The 25114-nt window shown below is 45.8% G+C and overlaps 1 protein-coding gene and 1 long non-coding RNA gene across 3 annotated transcripts in view; both read left to right on the top strand.

Moving 5' to 3' along the window:
* The window catches only part of Abtb2 (ankyrin repeat and BTB domain containing 2), a 165940-nt gene that overhangs the window by 8608 nt on the left and 132218 nt on the right, over positions 1 to 25114 (top strand). The window lies entirely within an intron of this gene.
* Positions 12690 to 25114, top strand: part of LOC110350636 (uncharacterized) — a 65444-nt gene continuing 53019 nt past the window's right edge. Inside the window, exon 1 of the long non-coding RNA XR_015448979.1 lies at positions 12690 to 23259. This is a non-coding gene — a long non-coding RNA (uncharacterized LOC110350636). The remainder of the gene's footprint in view (positions 23260 to 25114) is intronic.

The following is a 25114-nucleotide window of genomic DNA, read 5'->3' as shown; positions in this document are numbered from 1 at the left end:
ATGACTCAGTAGTGACTGGGCCAGAACCAAGCGCATGCTTTTCTCGTAAAGAATCACAGAACCAAAAGCTACAAGGAACAGGTCAGGAATTGATCTTCAGGTGGTAGCAAGGGCCAAATATAGTAGTATCATTGCTTCTTACAGCTCTTGTTTGTTAACAGCTTACTGTGGCCAGGAACTGTAAATTTGTTAGGCTGGCGAAGGCTCTTCCTCCCCAGACAGCATGCCCTGGAGGTGCCATCGGTTTGAAGGAGACATTTTTGCTGCTCCTGAGGGGGCTGGGAGCTCTGCTGCCCAGAGAGGGCCTTACAAGTGGTAGCTGCAGGGTTATCAATAAGCTCAGCTAAAAGGAAAAGCTTCAGAGTCACTATAGTGACCTCTTCTGTAGCTCCTCTGCAAGGGAAAGAGAACTGCAAAGTGGCTGTGCCTTTAGGCCACTGGTCTCAGGGAGCTCAACTTACTTCCCCTGGAATTGGCAGAAGAGCCCTTCTGAAGGGGGTCTTCATTTCCTTGGAGTCCACCACAAGGTCAGCTCGGAGCACAGGGAGAGAATGCATCAGTGTAGCACATGCTGAAGTGTTGATTTTGGAGTATAAGTTGGGTGCCATATTGCTTGGCCTATTGTTGATACTTCCCTTCCAGAAAAATCACTCTAAATTCCATTTCCTTTGCTGAGAAATGAGGGGCCGTTCAGATGCCCTAGGCCAGCGATGGCCAACCTTGTAGAGCTTTCAATGGTACAAAGAGTCCACTGCAGCACCACTGCCGTAGGCGGTTGGTTGTGATGCATGTTCTGTGCTCTGGGGATGTCTGAAAGGCTGTGGGTTTCCTAAGAGGAGTACAGCTTGCGGTGGAGCTGCCAGGGTGAGTGGTGTGATGCTGGGCAAGTTGCTTAACTTCTATGCCTTAGTTTCTTACTCTGTAACAAGGTTTCTCAGCCGTGGCATTGACGTTTTGAACTGGACTGGTTTTTTTCTCATGAGGCTGTCTTGTGAATTGTGGGATGCTTCATAATATCCCTTAACACACACACACACACACACACACACACACACACACACACACATGTTGTGATAAAAAATGTCCCCAGACCTGTCTGTCCCCTGGGGAGCAAATTCACCTCTAATTGAGAAACACTGTTCTCTAAGACAGAACTGAAAATAGTCCCCACCTCATAGGATGGTCATGAGGATTTAGAGGGCTTCTCTGTAAGGGGCTTTGCTTTGTGTCCACCACAGTGGTGGCTAAGCTGTGGCATGCATGTAATTGCATTTTCCAAATTATCATCACGTTTTTGACAAACTTTTTGGATGCACTGAATTTTTGTTTTTTCAATTTTGCTGAAGTGGGAGTCTCCTGTGCAGGGGAGGATCATGACCCAACTCTCGGGGTGACAAGTATTAGTCACCGGCCCTTCTTGATGACTAACAGTTGGTGTGTGGAGGGAGGAGGAAGTTGAGAAGTCTGGAAAAAGCGCCCTTGCACCCTGCTCAGTGATGGCTTGGTTGTCCCCGAGGACAAAGTGATCTGGCAGTGAGATCAGACCTTTCCTTCTGAGCTCATGGCCACCCCCACAGGGACAACAGCCACAGTGCAGAGTCAAAGCCCTGGGCCCCAGGGAGCGATTCTGCTGCGGATATTGGACTCAGCTTGTTGCCGCTACCAAGTCCTGAGCCACAGGGCTGGCAGGTGTTTTGTGCTTTGCAGGCGTGTCATGTAAACACACTTTGTGGTCATCTTGCTTGTTTTTAAAAAGGTCTAAATGGTTTTGCAGCTTTGGCTATGTGGAGCTGCATGCTGGAGTGGGAGGAGAGAATTAAGAAACGTGGCCTGAGAAATGTCACAGCAACCTCGTTAATCTACCAGTTGAGGAGCACCAGCTACATACAAGGCAAAGGAGAGAGATTGAGGAAGGTGAGAGTCCTTGGCAGTCGAGGGATTTAGAATCTTTCAGGAAAAGCAAGGCATGTGCATGGAGAGCTGCAAAGAAGTTTGTGATCACTGCTTCAAACGGTGATGGAGTTAATGCTGGTCATCCCATCATGGATGCTTTTCTAGAGCTAGTTCATTCAAACCTTCCCAGCCTCTCTGAAAGGTCAATAGAATTTCTAGCCCATAGCTTCTGGTGCTTGGAGAGCACAAAGGGAAGAGCTATGTCCCAGGCAAGTGGGTGGGAGGGAGTCCTGGCCTCTTGTGAAAGATGTGGCCGCTGAGCCACTGGAGACTCCAGCAGCAGAACTGTGACTGAGCAGGTGGGATGTCACAAAGCACAGGGGCTTCCAGGCAGGGAACAGTGTGAGGACGACCTGGAAGCCATTGAGTGTGCGTTGGAGGACAGCAAGTAAATGCAGTTGGCTGGGAGGAGCTGGGGAGATAACGCAGGAAAAGGAAAAACTTTCCCACATCTTTTATCCAGATGTTAAGAAGCCTGCCAGAGTGCAGGATGAGAGTTTTCCAAAACTTCTTTTTGTAATACAGAATTTGAGTATGTCTGCTCCCCGGCGCATCCTAACCACAGCCCGAGACCTCTCGTTATACTTCTTGTTAATTGAAAGCCAGAAAAATGCACCATCCACTGTCTCATCAGTGAAAGTAAGGAAAGAAGACCTGCAAAGAGCAAACTTAGGCTGAGGGGATGTGAAACCTTCCATAAACCTTGCGCTTCTCCTTGTTGGATTTGGCTCCTGACTCAATTACTTCTTCCGTGGCCCTGAGTACAACACTGCAGGCCAAAGCAGTTCTAGTACAGAATGAAGGTTGGGCCTGGCGAATTTGTTCAGTGAGACCACCGAATGTGCCCTTGCCAAGCAGGATCCACAACTGTGGAGGCAGAAGCAGCATAGAACAGGACGACAGAAAGGTCCCAGGACTTTTTAAGGCTGACTTAATGTGTTGCATTTCCAGTTTCAGGTTTATCTTTATCAAATGATACCTCGATTCTTAGATGTTTGGTCCTCTTCTAATTCTTGTTTAAGGGGTTTTGAGAGCATTGGTAGAGATTTCAATCATGTCTAATGCTTGATACTGTGGAACCACCTTAGAGTTCGTTTTCACCAGGATTGGAGTTCCTAGGATCCAGCTGAATTCTGCAGACAGCAAAATGTGGACGATCAACAGTGGCTTAACTAATAATTTGGGTGTTTGTCTTTTTTCTGACCCCAGTGTTATGAGGGAACATTCTTGTCATTTGAAAAAGATAAACTCCATGAACTTACTGCAAAATTACATATAGAGTCATTTGTAGTTAATGATTTGAGGCTCATTATTTGCTTTCTAAAAGTCTCATGAGGGAAAAAGGACAACTGAATTTGGAAGGACTGGAGATGCGGGTTAGTTTCAGGGGAAGATTAAAGTGAACCTCAAGCAGTGTAAAACAGGCCTTTCAGCCAAGACAATGTCCCTTGCATCGAGGCCATGCTTTTATTGAAAATTTTTCATTTGTTTTCATTATCATTTGCTGCTGGCTCTTGAACCTAGAGCCTCAAGCTTGGTAGGGAAGCACTCTGCCATTGAGCCATACCTTTTATTAAAAGCTTTACAACTTTTTTTTTAATACCTTCTAAGAATGAAAATCAGTATTTACTGTGAGGAGAACTAATAGTAATCCCAAATTGAGGCTCGCACACCAGGGAGTATGTCTGCACGCGTGTCTAAAACACTCCAGTGTAGAGAACTTAGATTGGGTCCAGAAAATTCTGGGATGGAGCCTGCCCCCTCTGTGGCTGGAGTGAATCACCCTGTCTTCTTGGATCTCTCTCAATCTGTGGCATGAAGAGGCAGAACTAGATCCTCCAAGGGCCATTTTGTCTCTGATGATGTTTGTAGACCCCACATGGACAGTGTGAAATCATTTTCCCAAGGTCAAGCCCTGTGATTAGTATCCTCAGGAAAGACTTGGTCCAGGATGAATCTGGATGTGCACTCTAAAGACCCAGGTGGGGCAAGAAGACGAAATACCATCTTTTTTACATTAACTTAACTGTGATGACTGCACTTAGAGTTTTGCCCTTCTCTTCCCTCAGGAGGATGAGTTCTGTGTTCCTTTGGCTGACCTAAAGCGTCAGCACTCCACAGCTTCGTCCAGGCCCTGGCAGGCCAGTGCTGTGGTCAGGTCCAGCTCTGAGGTGACTCCACACAGCCCGAGTTTGAAGCCTGCCTACCCAGACTTGGGTATTTATAGCAGGGGAGCAATGAGAGAGAAAAATTAAATATGCTACACCCTTCTTTATCCTATGCAGGACAGAGACAGGCATTGTGAAGAATTTAGAAGGCAGCGCTGTATAATCCAGCAGGATATTTTTAAATGCTGTTTGTTGCAGTTGGCAGGGCCGGTGTTTCAAAGAGGAGGGAAAATGAGAGTAACTGAGAATGACAGGCTGCCAGGAGTTCTGAGAGCCAAGATGTGGAGCTTGGTGCTCTGAGGTACATAGGCTCTAAATTTCTTTCACAGTCCTAGAGTCTAAGCAGGACTTGGGAAGGTTGAAATGAGAGGTGAGATAAACGGAGTGGTTTGTGTAGTCCTCTTCTCCTCTGACCCATCCACCCCTCAAATCTCAAATTGAGAATCAATGATGTATGTTCTGGAGAAGGTAGAGCATGTGTGCAAAAAAGAGTCACTTCTGTGAAAGCCAAGGACCCAGTGGGCTCGTTGGCTCAACTAAGCAGCTGGGCAAATCAAGTAGTGCTGTCTGTGTGGACACAATTTGGAAGCAAGTTGCTTGCAGCTGTTCTGGATTTAATCCTCCCAAGACAATTTGGGCAGGAAGAAGTCTTCTGGGACCCAGTTCAGTAGCAGATGACAAGGACTCCTGGGTAGAGTGGCCCCCGAAATACATAAGAATGTCCATTGGATATTTCCAGAGTGTCCTAGGTATAGTGTCTTCTGCCATGTTGATCAGAGACCAATGATGGTTACAGTGGATCTCTGGATTAGGAGTAAGGGGCAGACTCAGAGTTCAGTTTGGAGAATATCTTTTCCTTCATTCAGCAAATATTTATTGAGGACTTACTATGTATTAGGCATTTCTCCAGGTGTTGGGATAGAATAAAAGACCTGAAAGAAGGAGGGTACTGGCCCTGGGCATAATCAGGAAGAGTATGTACTGGGAGAATCATAAGGGGCCAGTGTGGCTGGAGGAATCAGGTCCAACTGAAGGAAGAACAGACGTTCCTGGTGACTTCAAGAAGCACCAAGGAGACTCAGCATGGGAGAGTACAGTAAGAAAGGAGATGGAGGGGTGGCTGGGTAGGGCCTTGAGGGTCACTGTGTAATTTTTCCTTGGCTATGAAATCTGAGTCATTGGGGGGTCTTAAGCAAAGTGACATATCATAGTTTGATTTGCATTTTAACAAGGCCATTATCTGTTCTGTTGGAAATGGAATATAGCATCAAGTATGGAAGCAAAGAGACCAGTCAGGAGATTTTTGCAATAATCAAGATAAGAGAACAGGATTCATCCTGGGTGACAGTAGAGGAGGTCATAGATGTATTTTGAAGTTAGAGCCCATGGCCTTTGTCAACAACTTTAATGTGTGAGGTACAAGCAGGAATGAAGTATGTCTTGGTTACTTTCTCATTGCTGAGATGAAATGCCTGACACTCACAAGTTAAAGGAGGTAAGATTTATTTTAGCTCACAGTTTGTAGAGGCTTCAGTCCATAATCAGCTGGCTCCAAGACAGGGTGGCAAGGCAGTGGGGCATCATAGAGGAGAAACAGTCCACAGCAGAGCAGGCAGGAACCACCAAGTCTGCCTCCCTTCTTTCCCTTTATACTCATCCAGGCTACAAGCCTATTGGTTGGTACCACCCATACCCAGGGTGGGGCTTCTATTATCCTCTTCCATTATCCAAGAACTATGCTAAATCAATTTAGTTATCACACACACCTTTAATCCTAGTATCACACACCCTAAATTCAGGCACCTCTGAAAAGCCCCACCTATGCATTCATGAGGCCTTAGGGGGACATGAGGCTTTGGAGAGACAGACAAGCCATAACAAAGTGTGACACAAAGGAGTTATGATCTGAGAACTGAAAGGAGGGAGGGCCCGTGGGTTGAGGCACATGAGAAGGAGGACTAAGCCAAAGACCTGAGAGTGGTTTGGGTTGCTGGTCCCAAACTCAACCTTCAGAGATATCAGACAGGAGACTGGCTGGGAGACATGGCTACTTTGAACTTCATTAATTGTATGATGGGCTGAAACATCACCTTTCTTTACCCTTTCAGGGGGTGGGCACAGTCCAACAGGGCTGGGCAGAGACTCAGACAGTGGAGATTTAATTTTCAGTCTTATAATCATCTTTGGTTGATAGCTCAGGGAGTCCCTGAATTTTGCTTTCTAGCTTCTTTACAGGCAACCAGCAGCCTTCAACAGAGATCATCAATTCTTTTGTTTCCTATCACTAGCATGAGGTCTATTCAATTAGGTCCAGTTGTTCTGTGAATTACTGTGACTTGGTGCCTGGGTCCTGCAGTTCTGGGAAAGCAAAGCTCCACTTTCCAGCAAGTTTGGATTCCTGGAGGTCAAGCCCGAGTGAGAAGCTAAGCCAGAGAGAGAACTCTCCTAGGTGGTTTGAGAATGTACAGGGGCCGGGAGGAGTCTTGGTGGGTTTGGGAGTACTCAGGTGCTTGTTAAATGGTTTAACCTCTGTTCTTCAGGAGGGGCAGGGAATGAGGGGTGGCTCAGGGTGGACCTGAAGGTTGCCATACCCTGGCCGCTGGCTGGTCAGCTGGTATCTCTGAGGCTCAATTTTCCTCTTCTGATCAATGGGGATGTCATTTCTATCTCATAGGATTGTTACATCGGTGGTTCTCACTCCTGTGTTCGCATCAGGATCACCTGGAGAGCTTAAAAACAAAAGTGTGTGAGTGTGTGTGTGTGTGTGTGTGTGAGACTGTCTTAAAGCCCCACCTCCAGAAATTCTGAAATAAATGTTCTGGAGTAGGGCCCAGACCATGTGGGTAGAGTTCTTGGGAGCGTCTGGGACATAGCGAGCACTCAGACATTAGCTATTATTAGTGGGAAAGGCATCATTGTTCCCGAGTGCTCATTCTCGCCCCACCCAGGACAGTGGCTTTCCTTCACCTCACAGCTATGTAGCTCTGGCTCCCTGCTCTTCTGAAGAGAGCCCCAGAGGACACCAAAAGAAGCCTGATTTAGTAAGTTAACCTGGGAAGGGCACAGTTAGACCCAGCATGGCACTGGCGCCACATAATCATGACTTTTACCTCACCAGTAAACACAGAGGGTACTATTAATTCCATCTATAGCGAAGAGGAGAAAACAGGGGTACAGAGAGCTCAGGTAACTTGCTCAAGGTGACACAGGTCCTGGGAGGTAGAGATTGTAATTGAGCCCAGGCAGCTTTCCTCCAGATTCTCTGCACTTCAACTTGGAATGTTCCCTCTCGGACCAGAAAAGCCAGGAGGCTCAATTCTCACCTCTGACCCTTAGTGTAACCACGTGCCAAGTCTTTAGGAAGCCCTAGGTCCCGTGCTGTGTCTCATATCATGTGATTGTTGTCTTCTGAAGAAACTGAGGGTCAGGGGCATCCAGGTGACACAGCAAGTAAAGGACACAGCTGGAGTCACACCAAGCTCTGTGTGCTCTGGAGTCCTCATTTGCCCTACTGCCTCCCTTCTCCTCCTCCTCCAGGCCCCAGGGATGGCCTGGCTGGGGACTAAGCACTAAGCATATGCAGTGATTTCCTGAGCAAAGAAATGAACGGGTTGGCCCAGGGCTGCAAGAGGAATCCATGGCCAAAGCAGCCCTGGCCGCTTCTGAACAACTGAGCCATTTAGGGGCCTTAAAATAGTAGCGTCGCTCAGTGGGGTGCTGATCTCACCCGCGGGAGCCTGCAGTGTAGCTATTTGTTTCTCTGCACGGTTAAAGATATATCTTGTGAAGCTCACTGCTTCTCTTCTGTTGATGTGAATGAACTAAGCTCTGTGAAATGTGTGTGTGTTGGTTGCTTAAAATAGTTCAAGAGGAAGAATGTTTGGAAGCTTTTAGCTCCTTGAGTCTGTTTCCTCTGGATTTATGACACCTTAGAGAGAACCGGGCCTCCTCTTGTTTACTCTTCTGGCTTTTCCATTCTACCATATTTGAATCGTTGTGTCATCATAAGCCAAAGACATTTGTCACCAGAGAAAGTGGCAACCTTTCTCCCAAGTAATTTATTTGGGGCTTTTTTACACATTTAATTTTCTTTTAAAAGGAAAAGAAAAATGAGAAGCCGTGTGTTTGGGAATTGTCCCTTTCTCTGTTCCAGCTGCAAAGGGTCCAAGATCGCAGTGATAGTGTTTGATCTGGAGGGAGAACATTTTCGGTTTTTGGGGGGTTTTTTTGGGGGGGAGGGTTGGTACCAGGGATCGAACTTGGGTCTTTGAGCTTGCGCAGCAGGCGGTGAAACCACTGAGCTAAATCCCTGGCCCTTTTTCGTATTTTTTTTCTTTATTCATTTGCACGAAGGCCTGCTGTGGGAAGCCGTGTGTTCTTACAACCTCATTCTGTAGCATCCAGGAGAACTCAGTTTCATTGCTCTTGTCAGTAATGTGGCCACTAGCCATCTGTGGCTAATTAAGTTTAAATTTGGTAAAATTCAATAAAGTTAAAAATCCCTTCCTCGGTCACACAAGTCACATTTCAAGTGCTTAATCATAATGTGTGCCCAGTGGCCACCCTACTGGACAACGCAGATATAGAACATCTCCATCATCACAGACAGTTCTATGGGACAACATAGCCATTAGACTAGGTCACCAGCCGGTCACTTGGGGCCAGCTTGCTGGCTTTTCATGGGTCTAAAAATTTGGACCATTCCTCCGTTTCTCAGAAGCTCTCTGTTTGTAGAAGCAGGAAGATTCATGGAAGGAGAGATGAAGGCCATTGATTCTTGTGGCTCTAACCTTTGGACCCCTGACGTAGGGTCATGTTTTATGATTTCCAAGCTGTGTGGCCTAGGGCAAGTCACTTAGCTTCTCTGAAAGAGGTGCCTTGTCAATGAAATAGTGATTTTAAAATACTTCCCAGGGACCCAGTGGGAATTAAACAAAATAGCAAAATGGGTATAAAACAGCACAATGTTTAGTGGTCTCAGCCTCTTTCAGAGATAGATACTGTTGCGGTTTTCAGGGTAGTTACTGTTGTATTTTCTTGAGGGAGCAGAATGCTACTGTTGCTGCTCCTGTTGCTCTTGTTACTATCCTCAGGCCTCCCTTCTCTATCTTCCTTCCTTTATACTCTTAGAAGAGTCTAAAACCAAACCCCGCTCCCAGCGAAGTAGGATGAGATCCCCAAACCCACCTATTTATCTGAATCACCTGAGGAGCATTAAAAAAATATATCGTTCAGATGTTCTGGCCCCATCTTTAGAGGTTTTAACTTAATATACCCCGGATAAATTCCAGAATGTAAAATTTTTAAGTGCCTCAAGATGCTTCAGCAACTGGCCAGTCCTAGAAATCTGAGGATGTTTGTTCGTATGAACTAGGAAATTTCACTCAGGTCCTACTTTCACTCAGGAACTGCCCGGTCCTTCTACAGCTGAGGTGGGCTCTTTCTAGAGATGTTTTGCCCAAAGCCAGCCTGTCAGAATCCGCTTAGAGACCTGGAACCAGGAGGGTTTCAGCTGGAATTTGGGCCTCCCTGAAACTTGAGTTTGCTCCCAAAGTTTCAGGCTGTGTGTCACATGAGCCCCGAAGTCCTTTTGATCCCCTTTGTATGGCCCGAGCTTCACAGAGTTCTCAGTGGGATCTTGGGCAGAGGTGGCTTTGGGAGCCATGGCCTTGAAGAGAGAGAAAGGCAGGAGAGGTCTCCAGAGCTGTAATGGGCCAAGAGGCTACTCCACCATGCGCTCACCTGGATCATGAGGCTATGTGACCTCCCCTTTTTATTAGTATCGGTTTGTAATACATAATCAATACATTCACTCCAGGGAATCAGTGCATATACATATCACATCTGGATCCTTTGCACTTCCCATTCCCCTCCTGCCCTCCTGTCTCCCTCCATTTCCAGATCCCCTTCCCATCTCCACATAGCCTAGCTTGCTGTTTCCTATCAGCTAGCTCTATTTTGCTCTTTATACTGTGGGTTTCTCATATAAGAGAAGTCATGTGATATTTAACCTTCTCTGTCTGATTTATTTCACTTAGCATTATGGTTTCAAGGTGTATCCATTTTCCTACAAATGACTCCAATTTATCCTTCTTTATGGCTAATATATAGAGAGATATGTAGATATATGGATGTATATCACATTTTCTTTATCCATTCATCTATGGATGAGCATATAGGCTGCTTGCAAGATGCAGCTATTGTGAGTTGTGCTGGTATAAATGTGGATATGCATGTATCACTATAACAGGATGTCTTTAATTATTTTGAGAAGATATCCCCAAGATGTATAGCTAGGTCAGATTGTATTTCTATTTTTAGTTTTTTGAGGAATTTCCATACTTATTTTCATAGTGTTTGTACTAGTCTATATTTGACCTTTCTATGCCTCCGTTTTCCTTTCTGTGAAATGGGGATAGTACTAGAACTCACTGGCAGAGTGGTCATGAGGATTGAATGCTAGGGTGTAAAACAAAGCATCCATCACAGTGCCTAGATGTGGCAACCCCCTGAAGTGAGCTGCTGCTGTTGTCCTTGCCGTTATTGCTGCCATTAGTGACTTTGGTTGTCACACAGACTTCTCTGCCATGAATTGTTTGCATTTTCTACTTGAAGAGGTATTATGTGTTTAGTCAGAAAAAGTGACCCAGAGCAGCATTAGCACTTCAAGTGGATTTGTAAATTAGTGTGTCTGAAACTCGCATCGTCTTTCCCCCATTTCTCCCTCCCCTGCCTTCTTGTGGGCGGTGGGGATAAAAAGCACTGAGGTACAGTTGTCACTTCCACACCTGTGATGGGGACCACAAGCCTGCTTTCCTCCTGCTCGATTGGGCTGTGTAAAGAGCCTCACCCAGCCACACAGGGCAATCAGAGCCAGGTCAGTTGTGCCGGATTCATCTGTGGTGTGAAATGCCTGTGTATTTATGCATTTGCCACTCATTTGCCTGCCTCCAGAATGTGCTAAATCTGTTTGGAGTGAGGAACTCCAAACAACTTGGAACCATGTGTAGGGAACCTGGTAGTTTTCTTCACAATTGCGACAGGAGATGGGTTTGGATTGGGGGACTCCAAATGCTACTGAGTATGATGTTATCCCCCGTCTCCTGCTGAGCCCAGTCCTACTTCAGGAAACATCAGTCACAGAGAAAGGAAGGACACAAGGCCAGGATATTGTGCTATTCTGTCTCTACTTGTATAACCTGAGGTCCACGCGGGGCCCTCCCAGGCTGACCAAGTTGCCCTTTGTGTGGCTTCCCTGATATTGACAAATCACTCAAGGTTAATGGGTAACTCTTGACTCTTCTTGCCCAATAGTTGCTTTGTGTGTTTTATGTGCTGTGGTCTCCTCCATGATCAGCACAGCCTCAAACCTCAAAGGGACCCTGTATGTGTGTATGGGTATGTGCACATGTGTGTGTCTGTGTGTGTGACATATGTATGTGTTAATCTGTAACGTGAGACGCCCATCTCATCTTCCTTCCCAAACTACAGGAGACTCTTAAAGCCATTCATTTCTAGGGCTGGCTGGTGGCTGAAACACCTTGAGGTATTTTTTTTTAATTACAATCTGGAACTTACCCTGGGCCTATTAAGTTAAAACCTCTAAAAGTGGGACCAGAACATCCGAACAATGCTTCTTAAATGCTCCTTGAGTGATTCAGGTAAATAAGCAGATTTGGGGCATCCCGCCCTACATCTGGGTGTTGGGTTTAGCTCTGGGCTCCTCTAAGAGTGTACAGCAGACAAAAGGTCCCCTTGAGGGGAAGACCAAGTCAAGAGAGGCCGGTGAGAGATGGCCTTTGAGGGTTGCGTCTGAGTGGTGGGATGGAGACCAGAGTTGGAACAAACCGAGCCAGATGAGGAGGGGAGAATGGGTGTGGGTAGCCAAGGATCTTGCTCAGTCCTCAACCAAATGCGAGGAGGTGGCAGTAGCAGGTGTTGGGTACCTTTCATGAGGTGACCAAGAGTCTGGTGGCTTGCCAAAGGCCCCACTGCTTATCCCATTTTACAGAAGAAACTGAGGGCTGGAGACAGTTAAAATGGCTCGTCCCAGGTCACACACAGCAGGTAACATTCGAAGTTAGTGCTGTCAGACTTCCAAGCCCTTAACTTCTGCACTGACGGTTTTAATAAAAAGTGTGAAGCTATTGGGAACAGGCGGGATCGATTTCTTGACGGGTGCTGTGTGCTCTCTCCTCAAGGCGCTGCCCACTATCCCTTCCAGTCCTGGCTCTCAGAACCTCTCTGTTGCCCTCTGGACCCAGACCCAGACTGGCACACAGTGAAATCTGTTCTTCCTGCTCAAGGGTGTGTTTCCACCTGCCGCTGCTGCCGCTGCTGCTGCTCCTTCCCCTTCCTTCCCCTTCCTTCCCCTTCCTTCCCCTTCCTTCCCCTTCCTTCCCCTTCCTTCCCCTTCCTTCCCCTTCCTTCCCCTTCCTTCCCCTTCCTTCCCCTTCCTTCCCCTTCCTTCCCCTTCCTTCCCCTTCCTTCCCCTTCCTTCCCCTTCCTTCCCCTTCCTTCCCCTTCCTTCCCCTTCCTTCCCCTTCCTTCCCCTTCCTTCCCCTTCCTTCCCCTTCCTTCCCCTTCCTTCCCCTTCCTTCCCCTTCCTTCCCCTTCCTTCCCCTTCCTTCCCCTTCCTTCCCCTTCCTTCCCCTTCCTTCCCCTTCCTTCCCCTTCCTTCCCCTTCCTTCCCCTTCCTTCCCCTTCCTTCCCCTCACTCCTTCCCCTCACTCCTTCCCCTTCCTTCCCCTCACTCCTTCCTCCTCCTCTCCTGAGCCCCTGCAGACAGCTCTTCTCCCTGGACAGAGGCCTAGCGCGGACTTCCTCATAAGTGAGTCAGGTTCTAGGAGTGCTCCTGTCACTGCCCAGGCACCAACTCAGTCAGGCTCCGTCTGGGTGAGCACTCATCTTCGTCTGGCCTTTGGGTTGAGGGTGTGCGTGTGCAGCTGGACTGCCTGGGTTCACACCCTAGGTCCACTTCTTCCTTGGAAAATGATATCGCAGCTCTATGCCTCTGTCTACTTATCTGCAAGACGGAAATATTACCTTCCTTGTATGACAATTGTGGGGGTTAAATGAATAGGCGCTTCTAAAATGCATGAAATAGTCCTGGCCCTGGTGTGCCCGGGACGTTGGTCATCAGGAGGGTGGTGACAATTACTGTTGGAAGCGTCTTTGGTGACCTGTACGTCGGAGTGCAGAGGAAGCCCACACTGGCACCTGCTCAGTAGAACAGTGGAGAGATCAGGGCTTTGGAGGCAGATCTGGGTTTGACCTCCACATATGTGGCTTTTTCAGTGTGATACTTGGCAGGTCTTTTAGACCAATTGTTTTGTTTTTTAATCTTTAAAATGTGACTGACAGTGGTGCCTATCTTATGATGTTGTAAAGATGGGGTACAAACACAGAAGCAAAGCTTCTCATAAGGTGCATGGGCTCAGCTCACAATGAGTAGGAGGAAAAACATGAATGAAGTGAACCTTAGTAATATTATAGTGGAAAAAAATCATCTCAAAAGATTACACTGTGATACAGTTTTTGTAAGGCTAAAAGAAATTAGGTACTGAAGGAGTCAGTTACAGGGATAATAAATATGATATAAACGGGAAAGTGAGGGGTGGCAAACGTGGATGAGGGCTATGTCCCTTGGGGAGAGGGATGGGGGACTAGAAAGGGGAAGCCTATGGTTTAGATGTAGATGGTGTCACGTCGCAAGCTCTTTGTTTTGGGAGGTGAGTTCACATTATTACAACTAACTAAAAGTTGTCATGAGCCAAGGATTATGATAAATTAGATTTGTGCACCTGAGGTTAAAAAACTAGTGGCTTCTCAATAGGTGGTGGCTATTTACTATCAGTAAGCCGTGAGCCACCTGAACCACTTTGTGAACCACCATTAATACCCTTTGAGATTGCCCACTATTTGTGCAAAATACCCTGAGAACTGAGTTTTTCCTCCTGTGGCTACGGGGGCTTCCACACGGGGGGGCGCCAAACAGGACTTTTACATCGCCTTGTTCCCCGGCTTTGGTGTAGGTCGTGGGCATAAGCTCCCGTGTGAGTCTGAACGAGCTGAACAAAGACAGGGCTGTTTGGCCCTTGCCACGCCAGATGGAATGCTTCAGGCCCGTCACTTTCGGGGCATTCACGTCAGCCAGGAGGTTTTCTTTCCAAGGGAAGGAAATGTTTGGGTTGGAACAATCAGTGTTTGCCTTGGGATGATCTTAGGTCTCTCTGCTTTCATTGCCACCACCAAGCACCGCCACCTTTGCCTGTGGATTTTCTGTACCTGTGGCTGCCCTCCCTTCATGGGCGGGGAACACAGAAGACATTTGCGAGGCCCCAGTGATGTGCGCCTGTAAGCAGCGCATATGAGCTGCTCCTCTCCTCAGAATCTCCTCAGAACACCGCATATAGGCTTTGGAGTTAGAGCAGCCTGGGCTCACTTTGGGGCTCTTCACTGTGTGATTTGAGGCAGAGGCACTGTTTGCTTTTCCTGTGTTTGAAGCTGAGGAGCATTTGATGCAGAATCTTAAATGCACAGCTGAAGGACTGTTCACCCAGACACATACCTGTGTGACCTAAGTAGATCACAAGAGATCTCAACTACTTCTGTCCTGGAAGTGCCCTCATGGCCCTTTCCTGACGGAACCCACTTCTGCCCCAAGTAACCAGTACACCAATCAGTTTTGTCTCCTTGAGCTTCTGGGGATGGGAACATATTAAACCTTTCTAAGCCTCAGTTTCTTTACAGGTAAATGTAAAACCGAAGGGCTGATCTGGAGTTCAGAGAATCTAATGCAAACAGCACATTGTGAAGTCATTGGTGAAAGATGTGTCAAACAGGTGACACGGATAAGGCCAAGCTGTGTCTTGTCTGTGATTGCCATTGCTGGTTTCAGGGACTTCTGCCTGTTGTGCCAGAGAAGCAGGCCTTCCCCTCATGCTGCCTGTAACTCATGTGTTTTCGGTGTCCGCCATGCCCCTCCATATCCTGTGCCTCTGAACACACATTGGAGATTGTTCCATTAGTGCCTTTCACGATTTCTTACTAAAACCAGTTCTTCTTGCTTAATGCAGCAGAGAAATGGGCAGGAAGGCAGAGTTCTGCTGCCTATATTTCAAAGAGGGTCTGTTTGCTTGATTAGCAAAATCAACAGAAGCATTGCTGGATAGTGGGCTGGCCAGACCTGCTGCCCTGGGCCAGCTTTGCTGAAGTGCCGAGGGTTGGTCATTGTGTGGATTTAGCAGCAGTAGCACCACTAGCACCAATAGGAGGGGCTACTTCTTATAGCTTCTCAAAAACAAAGACAAACACAAAGAAACCTAACCCAGTTATTGCCTAAAATTCTACACTTACAATTTATTTCCTTAGGTCACAGGGAATACGATACCTGAGTTGAGGTCAAGTGCATTTTGGGAGGCTAAGACTTCATGATGTAAGACTCCATTTGGCTTTGATCTGAGTGAATTTTATCATATCCTGTCTTGAGGGTGGGAGAAGGTAGGGTTGTGCAGTTGGTAGGAGGCCCAGAGGGATTGCGAAGGAAAATTCCCTCAATCTGTGATGCAGTCTCAGACTGTGGTCTGCCCATGGGCCATCGTCACACATTGACATTTAAACTAAGTGCTTAGTTTATGTGGAGTGTGCTGTGACAGGATGGAAGTTAGAGGTTATAGTCCCTGCCCTTCAGGAGCTTTGAGCTGGAGACCAAGAATTGAACAGGCAGTTTCAGGGCAGGCTCTTAAGGGCTATACTTGGAAGACCATGGCCTTTAAACCCGACTGGGGGTATGGGGCTATCATGGCCCTGGAGGTAGTATCGTTTGGGTTCAGATCTGAAAAGTTCTTAGAAGCTAGATCTCCAACATCTGAAATGTGATTCATGTCAGTGTATCCTTGGCACTCTCACCAGGAAACACATTGCCAAGGCTACCTTCTGCCCACCCTATAAATGAGGTTCTGCTTTTCCAGAACTATTGGACACTCCTGGTTGGCATGCCATGGATTTGATTCCGACATCCTTACCGCTTTTCTAGCCCCTGCAATATAATCTTGAAGACAAGAGTCTTCTAACTGCAAAAGATCTTCCTTTCCCTCTGAAGTAACTGAAAGACGCTGGTCAGCAAGATCTATCTGGAAACTGAAGACTTTATTGGTAAGAGTTTGTGAATAAGAGCATAACCCTGCCAAAGAGCCGGAAGAGAGATCTGTTTGTTGTGGAATAGATACCCGCCTGGCATCCCTCGTGTGGCTAGCGATTGCGTAGGGAGCCAGCATGCCAAATTTCTCCAGTTACCATGGGACCCAGACTGAGACAGGAAATCATGGTAGGATGGGAAGGAATCCAAAATACACACGGCTGGTATACAGGCTGCAGTTAGGAAAGAGAGTGAGAGAACAGTCTATCTATTTTTCTGATCGGGTACTGCACCGTCAAATGGGGTTGTTTTTCTAAGACTCCTAACATTTTATGGACCTGATTTTCAAGCTTCAATTTTTTCCACATTAAGCAATACTTAGGTGATTTGAAGTGATCCTTTTATATGTTTGTGGGGAACACCTCTTAGGCTTGTTTTTTTGTTTTTTTTTTAATTCCCAACTGAAAAAGAACCTAAAAAACTAAAAGAGAATTCCAGACTGAAAAAGAACCGTCAGGCAGGCAGGACTTTTTTTCTCCAGCACCTGGAAGAAATCGCTTCGGGATTTTACCAAGATTGTGTCTGTGCTGTAAGCAGCCCCCTGGAAATGCGGGACCCCTCTGAGATGGAGTGTGCCACCGGAGACAGGGGGCCTGCTGAAAGGCAGCAGGCTTCTTGGAAATCTCGGTCACCAAATCCAGCAACTGAAATTTCTCATTCATGAAGAAGTACATTTGCACCCTGCACGTGAAGTTGTTGTTAAAAAGAAGTTGAAAAATCGGGAAGGATCTCTTACTTGTACTTTTATAGCTGTAGCTCTGGAAAAGTTCAGCAGGGCTCTAACGCTGTACCGCTTGGGAACACCAGGCCTCCAGAGGAACATTTAACAGGTTGCTATTGATAGCATTTTCCGTGAACCACCCAGACAGACTTCTTAAGGGGGGGGGTGCTTAGCTGTTGACGCAATGACAGCTATAGCATGGGGTTTGCAATTCTATGCCCCATTAATACACCTCTCTCCTCCTCTCTCTCTCCTTCGCTCCCTCTCTCTCCCTCAGGCTAAGTGTAATTCATTGATTAACTTTATTTCATTGCATTTATTGCCTTTACCTCACACTGTAACATTGTAACTGTAGCCAGTTGGAAGAGAGGTGATGAAGCTGCTTGGTCCCTACTATAGATACGGTGCCTTAGGGTTTTTATACTTGAACAGTCTTTCCAGTTTGATATCTCTCCTGTTAGAGCATCAGTATTCCTGTGTCTTTACTATATGTGGCATGATTAAAAAATACAGTGAATGCTTAAATTTTTAAAAAATGCACAACAGTAAAAGACACATTGCCATTAATCCCACCTCAAAATACTCCCCTTCACCTCAGACACACTTATTGAACCTGTTTTGCCACTTTCTGAAGCAGTTCTGGAAGTCCCTTTCTTTCTTTCTTTCTTTTTTTTTTTTTTTGGTACCAGGGATCGAACTCGGGTCCTTGCGCTTGCACAGCAGGCGGCGAAACCACTGAGGTAAATCCCCAGCTGGAAGTCCCTTTCATGAGTATCTTTAGTTATGCTATCGTAGCTGGCTGGATGTTCTGAATTGATTCAAAACATTTACCTTTCATGATCATTTTGACTTTGGGGAAGATCCAGAAGTTACACAGTGCCAAATCTGGTGAATAAGGTAGGTAAGAACTACCTTATACCTTGTATCGGGGATCGAACTCAGGACCTTGCGCTTGTGAGCCAGGTGCGGCACCACTGAGCTAAATCCCCAGTCCTCACACTGTAGTTTTTTACAGGCCTGACTTTCTGGTGGATGTCTCTTAGTAGAAGCAGTCACTGTATTTTTTATCACACCTCATAAAGATATGAAAGAGAACTTTCAAAGCTACTTCAAAAAGTGGCAAGAATGATGGGATAAGTGTGTTCAAAGCAAAGAGGGGAGTACTAAGAGGGGGATTCATGGCACTATGGTCTTTTACTGTAATAAATTTTTTAAAATTTAAACATCCACAGTATATTTTGATCACACCTCGTATATCAGGTACATTGGCTAAACACTTTACAGGCTTTACCTTCTTTGATCCTTGAAGTAACCCAAGGTGATAATACTGATTCATTCTCATTTTGCAGACCAGGATACTGGGGCCCAAAGATTAAGCATCTTACCCAACATCACGGAGCTAGTTGAAAGTGGACTAGAGATCTGGAACCAGCTCTAGCTGACTTCCTAAATGCCTAGCTCAACCTTCCTAAATACCATACCATGCTGCCTCTTGTTCTCCCTTAGAGTAGAAGGCCTCATTGTTCTAGAGAAGAAAATGAGGCACAGGAGGGTTTATTTGAGGCCCACGACCAAAGAATGTCCCAACAGGAGCCAGTGTTGTGTCCTTACCCAGAACCTGTTCACGTGAACAGCCGTCCCTAAGTCAGGTCCTGCCATTCCCAGGCAGACACCAGTTGGTCAGAAGTGGTCAGTCCTGCCTGTACTCATCCTTCAAGACAGATGGGCAGGAGCCTGGAGAAATCAGTGCATCATTCATTTTTATATTCCAAGTCATTTGACTGAAGCTGGGAAGCCATAAAGTTGCCACTTTTAAGTGCACTTCTGTTTAAAATTTATGTGTCAGGATTCTTTACAGATTGCAGACACCATTCAAACCAATTTAGGCAAAGGAAATTTACTGCCTTATTTCAAAGTCCTGAAGTAGGGTTGGCTTCAGGCGTGCTCTGATTCAGAGGTTCATTGGTGTCTTGGAGATCTTTGTTTCCCTTGCTTGCTTTCTCCTCTGGATTTTGCCCCTGTGCTGGCTCAGTCTGGGTAGCCTTTCTCCCCATGGTTGTGAAACCGGCTGCAGCAACCTTAGCTTTGAAGCCTAATCTAGAAAAGGAGGTAAGTTGGCTTCCCTGAATTTGAGTCTCAGTGGCTCTGACTGGCCCGGCTTAGATCACGTGTCCATCATTGAGCCAATTACTATAGGGCAGTGGTGGTGAACCTATGGCACACATGCTGCAGTGGGCTGTTTGTATCATTGAAAGCTCTAAAAGGTTCGCCATCACTGGTCTGGGGCCACATGCTCCCCACATGCTGGGAGGAGACTTGGTGACCTCATGTTCTGAGAACCATAGATGGGCTGTGAATAGAAGAGGGAAAGATGGATGCTGTGGAGATGAGATGCTATGACATCCAGAGGGAAAAGCAGAATGGAAAAGTAGATCTCAGAGAAACACATGCCATGTTTGACTGGGCAAGGGACTTCTTTGAAGTTTCAGCACACCGTTGTTTCTGTGCCGCTGCTGTCAGAGTAATTTTTATTGTTATGTTCACTGACTTCAGTATGTATCTGTCCTAATGGAACTTCTCCTCTGTCGAGGAAAAGCACTTCTTCAGCATACCTCTTAAATATTCAGATTGCAGGATTACAGGAAAGAGCCATTTATGTCCTGACTAGCTCAAAGATAGTTTAATTCTGACTTAATGGTATCTTAAGTTATGCCTGTTGAATGAAAATACCACTTCTCTTCTCTTCCAGTCTCCAAAGCCACCTTGCTGTGCTTGACATGCTTTAGTGAGACTGTTTGGTCAAGCTGCCTGTTGTCAAACACAGAAAAGTTCATCTCACAGATCCTTGTTTTTAATCAGCTGCAGATGGGAGCGGAAGGTCTGACAATCTTAGGGACTGTATGTTTTCAGGATCGTGGATGGCTAAATGGCTAATTTGCTTTCCATTTGAGAACCCCACCAGTCAAGGAGGGGTGTTATTAAATGTTCCTTTTGAAGTACCTACAGTTAAGTAGATCCAGACAGTGTGAATGTTGAGCCAACAAGGGCTCCATGAATGCCTGTCCTGTGGCTGGCATCGCTGTAGACATCGTGGAGGACACAAAGGAGTGGTTTCTGCTCTGGAGGAATGATTGATCCAATTGCACTAACAACAGAAACTGTTTATCCGGCAGTTTCTGTGTGCAGGCACAGTGCTATGGACTTTGCATACGGTGTCTCGTTCAATCCTCCACTCCAGTGGGAGGGGGCAGCTACTGATATTCTCATTTCTCAGAGGAAGTAACAGGCTTGAAAAGGCTAAGCAACCTGCCCCAGGTCGCCAAGTGAGTATCTCAGCCAACTGCACACTGAGCTTCCTGCAGCTGCACAGCCCGTGGCCCTCACTGCAATGCCGTGGATGGAGTCTGTCGTTGCAGGATTTCTCACAGTCAGAAAAGCAAGTTCTCCCCTGATAGCAGATTTCATCACTCTCCAAACTGGTGGGAAGAAAGAAGATTGCCTGACTGCTGGGCCCAATGCCTTTCCAGAAGGAGGATCCTAGCTGGGCCCCCTGCCAGCCTTTCTGACCCACATGATCCTTCCATCTGTCTGACTTCTGACTCTCACTGTGGGTCCGGTCTGTCTGCAACCTGGACACCAGGAGCAGGCCAAGCACAAACTGAATCTTTGTTCTGAAACTGGATAGACTTAAAGTTCCCCAGGGCTGCTGAGGCCACCTTAATCTCAGTGTTTTCACACACTGCACTAGATGACACATTCGAGAGTGCAGGCAGCATGGGGTTGGAGGTGTTAAACAGACTGAGGAGCCAGGTCTGGGCAGCGAGACAGCAGCCAGGATACACGCTAACCCTGCACACGTGGCTGCGGGGTCTTGGCTACACCAGATCCTGCCAAGACGAGAGAGGCAGAAAACAATCAACGACTCTTTCTCCTGGGCAAAAACATTTGGTTTTTTAAAAGTTTTTTCCTACATAATTTCTCTGGGAAGAAATCTATCTGGCTGAAAGGGAAGTAAAAGTGAGGGAATTTTCCGTCAGAGACTTAACAGCATGGATGTAGCATCCCACATACAGCATGATGCTCTAGAGTTGATAATTCACCCCCCACGATGAGTACATATATGATCCTGGGGTGAGAATGGCTTTTTCAAAAAGGTGTCTGACTCCTGGCCCTCTGCAGTTCATCCTTCAAAAGCTAATTGAGATTGGAAAGGGATTGGGAGAATAAAGAAAACATAATGTGCCTGAGGCCTGGGAGGGAAAGCCAGGTAGTGTCTTTCCAGCTCCCTAGTCCTCAAGCAGCTGGAGCTGTGGAAAGCAAAGAATCTTACCAAATTGCTTTAGCCCATCCTACTGGAAATGTCTTCTCGGATGCCTTATATTTTATATAAAAGCGACATTGTAATGTCCTCTTGATGCCTTGTAATTTTCTTTGCTGTGAAGTCCACTTTACCCGTTATTAATTATTGCCACCCCAGCTTTCTTTTGATACATGTTTGCATAATTTTCCATGCATTTGATTTTTAACTAGCCTACGTTATATTTCAAGGGAGTTTCTTGTAAACAGCACATAGTTGCATTTCGTTGTTGATCTGTATGTGAAATCTGTGTCTCAACTGGTATATTTAGACTACTGACATTTAATGTAATTCTTGGATCTAGGTTCTACTATTTTATTATTTGTTCTCTGTTTTGCTCTTCTCTTTCCCCTTCTTTGCTTTTAGATGATTTGAATATTTTTGTGTTCCATTGAAATTTATCTATTGTGTGTTTTAGGCATATCTCTTTGTGAGGTTGTTTTTTTCCAGATAGGCACTGTAAAGATGAAAAAGGTGCCTAAGGATGAAGAAACGTATCCACAGTGAACTTGGAGTCAATTTTTTCTTTCCGATTTTAAGTGGAATATATATAAAGCTCATCGCTTACTGGGTCTCTTTACCCTCTGTATCAAGTCTAGCTTTGAGGAGACTTTGCTAACCTACCAATCAGAATGCAGAGAGAGGAGGAAAGCCTAGAAGGGAGGCTGGCTTTACCTCATGCACTAATTTAGTACAGATTTATCCAACATCTTACCAAACAGCAGAATACCATCCCTCCTATGTTGTATAATTCATAAACCAATAATAACAATATGAGTAGTAATAGCAGTAGCTCGCGTAACTGAGCACTTACTTCATGCTATGTATTACTCTGAATTCTTTATAAGCATTATGTTATTATTCCAACAGTTCTATTATACAGACACTATAATTATCTACACCTTCCAAGGGAGAAAACAAGGGCACAGAAAGGTTAACTTGCCCAGGATTGCCCAGCCAGAAAGCAGCAGAACTTGGACCCATTGATTTCACCCCTGTGTTAGCAGAGGGTCTCCATGGGGGGCAAACACACTGGAAAGTGTGGTGAACTCCTAGGGGAGCTTGTACTCTCCACTATATCCAACCTTTCCTGTGCCAGGAGCCACTGATCATCTATTTATGAGGCTCTTTCTTTCCCAAACCAGTTCTCCTTCATGCACTCCTGTAAACATTTATAGGAGAACTTCTCTGGGCCAGAGACTATGCACATAATCCCACAACTCTGAAAGTGGACCTTGAATCTGAGGTTAGGAGTGCAAGGGACCCTGAATGTGTCCTGTGTGAGCACTTTCCAGACGTGACAGCTGAAGTGGGAAGGAGAGGAAGTGGCCTGGTGGGTGCCCCTGACCTCTACCTTGGTGTCTTTATGCCTCTTGTGTGTTCTTGGCTGAAGGGTGTGGGAAGCTGAAGAGTAGCAGAGCTGGAAATTCTGATCTGTAACCAAGCAGAGACAGCCAGTGGCCCCCACCAGGGAGCCCCTCCTTGCATGCCCAGCCTCAGAAAGCTCTGGCAGCTGGGCTGTGCTATTTAATAACCTCCTAGAGGCTGATCCAGTGGTCTGGAATATTGCTTTCCAAGGCTGAGGTTTATTTGTAGCATTAGGTTTTGCATTTCCTGAAGAGGCAGAAATAGAGCTTAGGAAGAGCTATCGAAGGGATAACTCAGTCAAACTGGCACCTGCTTTTAGTAGTGTGACCTAGTGTAAGAATGGAAGGTAGGTATCACCCCATGGACTAACCCTACTTAAATAATAACTTTCCAGAGTGCTGTGTTGAATCCAGAGTCAGAAGAAAGAATTCCGAGATCCATTGGTCATGCCTGTCGTGGGCCTAGGTATAGGGACTGGAAGCATGTTTATCAGGTATTTATCACCAGCATAAAGGTTAAAATAAGCCTTGGGTTTTAATTATAGTGCAATAATAATAATACTTGCCTTCACGGGATCGTTAGGATTAAATTAGAATGCAGTATATGTAAAGTGTTCATTAAGTGGTGCTCTGCTTAGTGTTGGTAAGAGCTTTTAAGAAGAAAGAAAATTCAGCTTATTTAAACAAACATTTGAGTTCCTTTTTAAATGCCTGATACTGAAGTATTTAGAAAAGAAAGATTGTGCAAGATATACTAGGACACATTTCTCAGGAAGATTGTTTACAGGGGAGAAATAGTAACTAGTAAATAGATAGGATAACTTCAGACAGTAATAAGAGTATCGAGGGCCAGGGATTTAGCTCGCCACTTGCCTTGTAAGCTCAAGGTCCTGAGTTCTATCCCCGGTACCAAAAAAAAAAAACAACAACAAAAAGTATTGAGTAAAAACAAAAAGCAGACTAAGAAGAAAGAAGGACTTCAGGGTGAGGAAAACCCCTATAAGGCACAGAGGCCTGAATGTGAGGAGCCGATAATCCAAAGATCTGGGAGAAAAATCCAGAAAGGGGAGCAGAGAAGTACAAAGGCCTTCAGGAGGAGTAGCCTTAAGGGACATAAGCACTCACAAGTGGGCCAGAGACACCATGCTTTACTTGCTAAATGCTTTTAAAATTTTTATTATGACAAATTTGAAAGCGTTAAGAAGAAGATATAGAGAGCTATATATTGGCCACTGTATGTCCATTGCGCAAACTCAGTCGCCTCCTCCTCCACACTTGTTTCATCTGTGTCTCCCTTTTCTGGCTGAAGTAGATGAAAGCAGCTCCTAGTCATCATTTTATCCCTAAATACTGAAATTCCCAAATATTGAAAGTTTTAAACATTGAAAAACGTATCCCTAACTATTGAAAATAAGCATTTGCTTGCATGTTAATGTAACTTCTTACTTTCATTTTCACAGTGCCATTGTCATAGAAGTTCCTTAATATAACCTGGTACTGTACTTAGTCCATATTCACAGTTACTTGCTTGCCTCAATAGTAAGTCGGTCAGTTTGAATTGGATTCCAAACCAAGTCCACACGTTGCATCTGATCCTTAGTTCACATGCATTTTCATGAACAGCAGACCTGCAGTACATGGATCATTTTAGCATGCCTTTCTCTATAGATAAGTAGTTGAGATCTTTAGGACCCCAGAGGGCTGTGCAGAACTGTAGGTAGTACTGAGTTGCTTCCCAAAATGGACATTCAGCTCTCTCCACCCTTCAGCATTGCCAATTCAGCATGATCTAATTAGGGGTCAGGGCAATGCGTGTATGAGTCTGGGCTGTCCCTACTGACCAAGGGGAAGCGCAGCTCTCCTGACAGTGGTCAGAACTCTAGTACCTTTGAAGGTGATTAGTTTAGGGATGGGCCTGTCAATCAGTCAAGCCATCTAGCCCTGAGGGACGCTTGCAGGAGGGGCTTCTGGAAAGGCTTTTCCTCTCTTAAAAGGACGACTCAAGTTTACATGGGAATGTGATGTTTGGAGCTATAACATCAGCCATCTAATGACTGCGCAAGGAAAATCAGACAAAATCTAACATCCCCACACAGACCAAGGGTGGAAAAAGAAATAACTTGGGTCCTTAATGATAATGCTGAGTCACAGAACTAACCAAACCCCAAACCACTCAACCCAGGACTTCTTGTTATAGTAAATAATAATACCCCTTACTGTTTATGCCACTATTTTTGTTGGTCTTACATCCAGATGCATCCCAGTGATGCATACATAGAGTTCACTGGCATCTTTCTGGGTAAAACACTATTATCCCTACTAGATTTTTATTTTGTTTGAGACAGAAAG

Source organism: Heterocephalus glaber, unplaced genomic scaffold (assembly GCF_053883595.1).
Source record: "Heterocephalus glaber isolate CG9 unplaced genomic scaffold, H.glaber_assembly_v1.0 deba00000594, whole genome shotgun sequence".
Classification (NCBI taxonomy): Eukaryota; Metazoa; Chordata; class Mammalia; order Rodentia; family Bathyergidae; genus Heterocephalus; species Heterocephalus glaber.
Note: the sequence above shows the minus strand (reverse complement) of the source record. Positions and strands in the feature narration are given on the sequence as shown.